At 33.5% G+C, this 5,983-nt stretch overlaps 1 long non-coding RNA gene across 1 annotated transcript; it reads left to right on the forward strand.

The window, feature by feature from the left end:
- Window positions 1–2,903: 2,903 nt before the first annotated feature.
- Window positions 2,904–5,744, forward strand: LOC137084914 (uncharacterized). The gene is made up of 4 exons (XR_010906828.1): window positions 2,904–2,955; window positions 3,351–3,429; window positions 3,839–3,943; window positions 5,682–5,744. It is a non-coding gene; the product is annotated as an uncharacterized lncRNA (long non-coding RNA).
- The last annotated feature ends 239 nt before the right edge of the window (window positions 5,745–5,983 follow it).

The raw sequence follows: 5,983 nt of genomic DNA on the forward strand, positions 1-5,983 counted from the left end.
GAATCTCCGTAGCAAGTAGCTAATCAGTGTCTGCTCGCTTATTAAAACTAAGTTGTCCTATAACAGACGAACATCATCATTACATTTCTCAGCTTACATTTACTTGATATTATTGCTAGTATTAGACTGAATGCTTTGATAAATTTAACTTATAATTTTTAAAAAAAATCATACTATAAGCATAACTTTTATAGAGATGATATACCTGAGATCAGGCCGTGTGTCTCCACTCTTAAACTCTATTGGCGGATCCATAGAGCGGTCACTCTTCATAGACACACAGCTGGACTCTGGGTTTGAGCTCTTCTGCTGGACTGAACTGGAACAGAGAACAGATTCAGATTAATCCTTTAGATTACTGGGATCATTCTTTAGGAGAGGAAACATCCCAGATAGCAAACAGACGTCGTTTCAACGTTGATTTTTGGTTGTAAAGGTCAGTATCAGTCGTCAATCAAGTTTCAACGTTGGATCAACGTTCACTATTTGGTCGGTACATCAGAACGTTATTACGTTGAAAATTTAACGTTGATTCCACGTTGAAATGAGGTTGACTTTCCAACGATATACGGCTGACGGATATAGTCAAAATAACGTCTAATATATGTTAAAACTTGGTTAGAGGAATCGGACCATCGCCTGAACTGAATTCTTATGGAAATAGGATAGCCTGTCTTTTAATTCATTATGAAAAAACATTTAAGTAATCTCCACAAGTTTATAGAAGTGGTTGATATTTAAATGTCCAGTCTTTGAATTTCCCAGATTTTTTTGTTTTTGTTTTTTTGTTGTCATCGGATGCCATCCGTAGCCTATTAAAATTACTAAATGAAAGCAGTAAAAAGAATGAAAGATTGATGCGTAAGCACAGGTCAAAAACACATGAAGGACGATAATCCCACACAGAAATAATATTTAGGCTACAATAAGTGAAACAATTAAATATATTGAAATAGCCTATATTTGAAAATGCATAGAAAATAAAGCTTAAAGAGGATATTTCATTTTATGTGTAAATATGTGTACATATAGATATATATATATATACATATATATATATATATACATATATATATATATATATATATATATATATATATATATATATATATATATATATATATATATATATATATATTCATTGGTAAATATTTTTTATCTGTTGGTATTTGCTAGAATCCATGATACCATGTAGGCCAACAACATTAGAGAAAATAAATGCAGAGTAATTAAATTTTACACATTAGGTATGTTTTCATCCCTGTGTGCACCAAACCCATCTTGAGTTTAAAATAATTACTAAAATAATTAATTAATTAAAAAAATTACCCATCAAAGAACGTTTGAAAAGAGACTTTCTGTGGTCAGATGCGGGGGAAAAAGAGCATCTTGACAGCAAACACTTTTGATTTGTATGATTGAAGCTATGTCATGTCTACTATATAGAGTCTGGGATCGTGACGTAAGCAACCCAATGCATTTTGGGACTTTAGGTCACGGAGGCCGCTGTCGGTACTGTGTTGTATAGGAAATTGACACTTTTAGTTCTAAAAGTAGAACTAATTCAGCTAAAAACAGTTACAATGGTGAACGCGTGTTGTGTCATTAACTGCCATTATCACACTCACGACCGGAGTGGAAAACTAATCGCAAATAGAGTGTGATTGTTTAGCTTTCCCTCCTGGAAACAGCACATTGGATCTCATTCGTGGACTTTAGGACACAGACACTACATGGCGAATGTGTAGTAGTGTAGGTAGACGTAAAAACTTGTGTTAGATAGTTAAAAACACATTCTAATGGTGTACGCTTGCTGTGTTATGGACTGATAGCCGCTCTCATGAACTGCGTGGGGGTAAAAACCCTCAAATGACGTGCAATTTGTCAGTTTACCAGCTTGGAAACAACAGGTGAAGGTGAAAGTAAACCTCAATGAAAATAAACAGCTCATCCAAAATGTGTCTTTATAATTTGTTTATTTATTTATTATTCATAACAGATATATTACAGATTTATGATTTCTGAACCGCAGATGCGTAACTTTATGCCATAAATAATGTAAACACATCTGGAAATTCTTCATTGCTTCTCTCAGTAGAAGGACTTGTACTTGCACCTTTTAAGTCCAGTAAAACTGTTTAGTACTGTAACTTAGGCTAAAGATGCGTTCACAATTCAAATCATTTCAAAGCTGCATCACGAGCCATACTCATATGTTATCCCTTATGATTACGTTACGCTATGGAATTGCGATATGATATATGTTGATTAAACAAATGACCCACTGGCTGAGATCAAGCAATATTATTTTAAATATCAGATACAGACCTTTTCGTTAGGCTAAAGTTATATAAAAAAAACTGCGAAAGAGAAAGCAATGTGAACGTTAGTCCTAGTGATTTCTGATTGTATGAAATAAGATGAATATGTGCAATGTCCTGGCATTACGACTGAGTGCTCATGTACGCAAGAGATTCAAATATTAGTACATTCAGTCTAAGTGAGTGCAAGCAGTTCTTAAATAACGTGAATATGGTCGTTTTTTCTCTAGTGATTCGTATTTGTTATCATTGTACGCTCATGAGCGTGACCTAAAACATGGCGGCGACTGCCCAGAATGCAACGCGCAGTGACGTTGATTCCCAGACTCAATAGGGTTTAAAGAATCTGAAAGCACTAAAGACTGGCTTATTATAGATAACAAAAGCGTTTTTGTAACAATTACATATTCAATGAGACTTTAAATGATGTCATGGTTTAACTCTATGTTAACTGTATGTTTATTTGTGCAAATGTTGCTTGATTGTGACGTGTTTAATGTGCGTGCGCGTTAATATATTCGAGTTGCGTTCAAACCGTTCAAACACTGGAGCGGCTCGGAGTTGCCATGGAAACTGGGAACTGTCAACTGACAAGCAGCAAAACTCCGTCTCTCGCTGTTTTCACTGGTTTCAGGTGAGTTTATAGTCTCTAAAATCACACAAGTAATACATAAAACTGTTCCTGACACGTTTCTTACCTGTAATTGACACGCTTCTGTTGAATATTTACTTTATAGAAATGGTTACGTGTCTTTGAAAACAGTTAGCATTAGCCGTTTTCAGAAGAGCTAACATAACAGGCTATCGATTGAGCTCTTGCTTATGAAAGTTTGGGGTTTTAATCACATCTTTATGTGTAGAAAACATTTTTGATAGTTATGCAAAGGTTTAGCTGGTAATTAGTAAGCTAATTTATTTAACCTAAAAGTATGCGATGTAACACTAATCGGTGACGTCACTTACACGTAGCCGAAAATCTGATGAAAACTCATTGTAAACAAATATTGATATCATAAAAAATTATTACAGGACTGAAAAAACCCTCTACAACCTAGGAGGAAGCTCCCAAGGTTTCAACATTTCTCAATGGAGCTTTTGACAGAATTAGGTGAACAGAGGAAGTTCATTTAACTTAATATGTATTGCATTAATTTCACAATATATCTCACCTATATCACCATGCATCTGTAGTTTTCTTTCACAAAATTATATTATATTATATATATATATATATATATATATATATATATATATATATATATATATATATATATATATATATATATATATATATATATATATATATATATATATATATATATGAACAATACTGAATGATCAAACTTAAAATATAAAATCTGTTATCTTAAGAAATGTATTTATATTATTTATACTTTATGTTTGACTCTTTTCTACATTTTCACTTCTGCAAGCTAGAGCTTAGTTCATTGTAATAAACCTGGCATTATATATGAAATATGTTTGACTCTTTGACAAATTGCATTTAATGTTCCTAGATCCTCCCATGCTGATGGCCTGCAGCATCCCAGCAGAGTTAAGCACAATCTCCAAGGCTATAAAACCGTATGATGTTTGAGTAAGCTCAAGCTCAAAAGTTTGGGGTCTGTAAGATTTTTTATCTTTTTGAAATAAGTCTCACATTCAAAATCATTAACCCCAGGTTGTTTAATAATAATAATAATAATAATAATAATAATAATAATAATAATAATAATAATAATAATAATAATAATACATTTTATGTGTAATGCTCTTTATATTAAACAACATCTCAAGAAAATGTGAGATTGTCATTGAAAAGCCCGTAATCTAAATAATCAGCTAAATGAAGAAGGCAACAAATAGAATTAGGGATGCACTGTTATGAAAATTTTGGCTGATACTGAGAACTTTATATTTGAAAGCCAATAACCGATATATGAGCCGAACATAATTTTTGTTAGCATTAGTTAACCAACAATGAATTAACAATACTTCTACAGGATTTATCAATCTTAGTTCATGTTAATCTCAACATTTTCAGATCCAAAGTTGTGTGTTAAGATTAAGTAATAAACTGTAAATGGACTGTTGTTGCTCTCTGTTCGTGTTAATGCATTAGCAAATGAGACCTTATTTGTGAAATGTTACCAACAATTATATTGCCTAACAAAAAACAAAAACAAAACAAAGACTAAATAATATTGCAAACAAGTTTTAGGAAATATATTATTACAACTTATATTCGCACAAAATCACACAAAGGTGAATACCTAAAACTCCTGTGGATGCTCTTTCCTGAAATTGGTACAATAAAGGGCTGCAGGTTATTAACTCAACAAAATGCGTCCTATATGAGATCAATCAGATGTTGTCTACATAAACTTAATATTACGACACATGCTTAAAATGACGCAAATGCACAAGCGATCTTTACTCCTGGTCAGAATGCGTTGGTGACGCGCTCTTCCCACAACAGCACTGAAACACAACTAAACCCAGAGAATTCACAACGTTTTATTACAAAAAAAAGTCCTCAATACAGTGTCATGTATATGACAGTCCCAGTAGTTATTAATGCTAAGCATTTCTGTTTGAACTGCGCACGCTGAAGCTAGACCGATAAAATGAAGCACTTTATAATTACATACACAGATTAAATATAATATTACAACTTACAATGGCACAAAAAGCTGCGAATGCACAAGCGAACTTGACAGTGCTTGTCATGAAGGTGTAACTCCGTGGACTCGCTCTTCCCTCAACAAACGCGCTGTAACACAATGATCTTACTGCAAATGTTGCACAAAAATGTAGTTTCCTGTTTGAAGTGATTCCAATCATATTTCGAGCAATTCAAGCCCATTATGGCGGACAGCGCTTCTGTGTCTCAGCTTAAGAAAATAAGACATTATCTATCGGCTTGAATATATCGGTCACATTTTCTTATCGGATCAATAAGGATAATATCAAAAATGCTCATATATCGTCCGATAACGATATGTTGCTGATATATCAGGGGGCGGCAGTGGCTCAGTGGTTCATGTAGGTTGTCTACAAACCAGAAGGTTGGTGGTTCAATCCCCGGTTCCACCTGACCAAGTGTCGAGGTGTCCATGAGCAAGACACCTAACCCCAGCTGCTCCTGACGAGCTGGATGGCTGACATCGCCGTCGGTGTATGAATGGGTGAATGTGAGGCAAAATGTAAAGCGCTTTGGATAAAAGCGCTATATAAATGCAGTCCATTTATATCATGCATCCCTAAATATAATGTTATAATTGTAGTTATGATAATTAATTTAACTGTTATGATAGCAGGATGTCATGTTGGTTAATATATTTTATTTTATTTCTCTAGGTTTGTTTTGAGTTATGTTTGCCAATGAGACAGAGACCATACTGCACAGTGTTCCACTCAAAGGTATTTATTTAATTATTTGTATGTATGTATTTTTACTAGAGATGCACCGATTTTGTAATTTTGTGACCCACCGATACCAATTTTTGACAATTTTCTTTTAATAATTAACAGCATATACCAACAAAAACTACTTTTCTAACACTGACTATCACAGCAAGCCTAGTTGCTGTAAAGGTCTTGAAGTATCTGTGTATAATATATGACTAGTTTTTTTTTTTTTTTTCAAATTAATCAGTACA

The sequence above is a fragment of the Pseudorasbora parva genome, chromosome 8 (assembly GCF_024679245.1).
Source record: "Pseudorasbora parva isolate DD20220531a chromosome 8, ASM2467924v1, whole genome shotgun sequence".
In the NCBI taxonomy this organism is placed as follows: domain Eukaryota; kingdom Metazoa; phylum Chordata; class Actinopteri; order Cypriniformes; family Gobionidae; genus Pseudorasbora; species Pseudorasbora parva.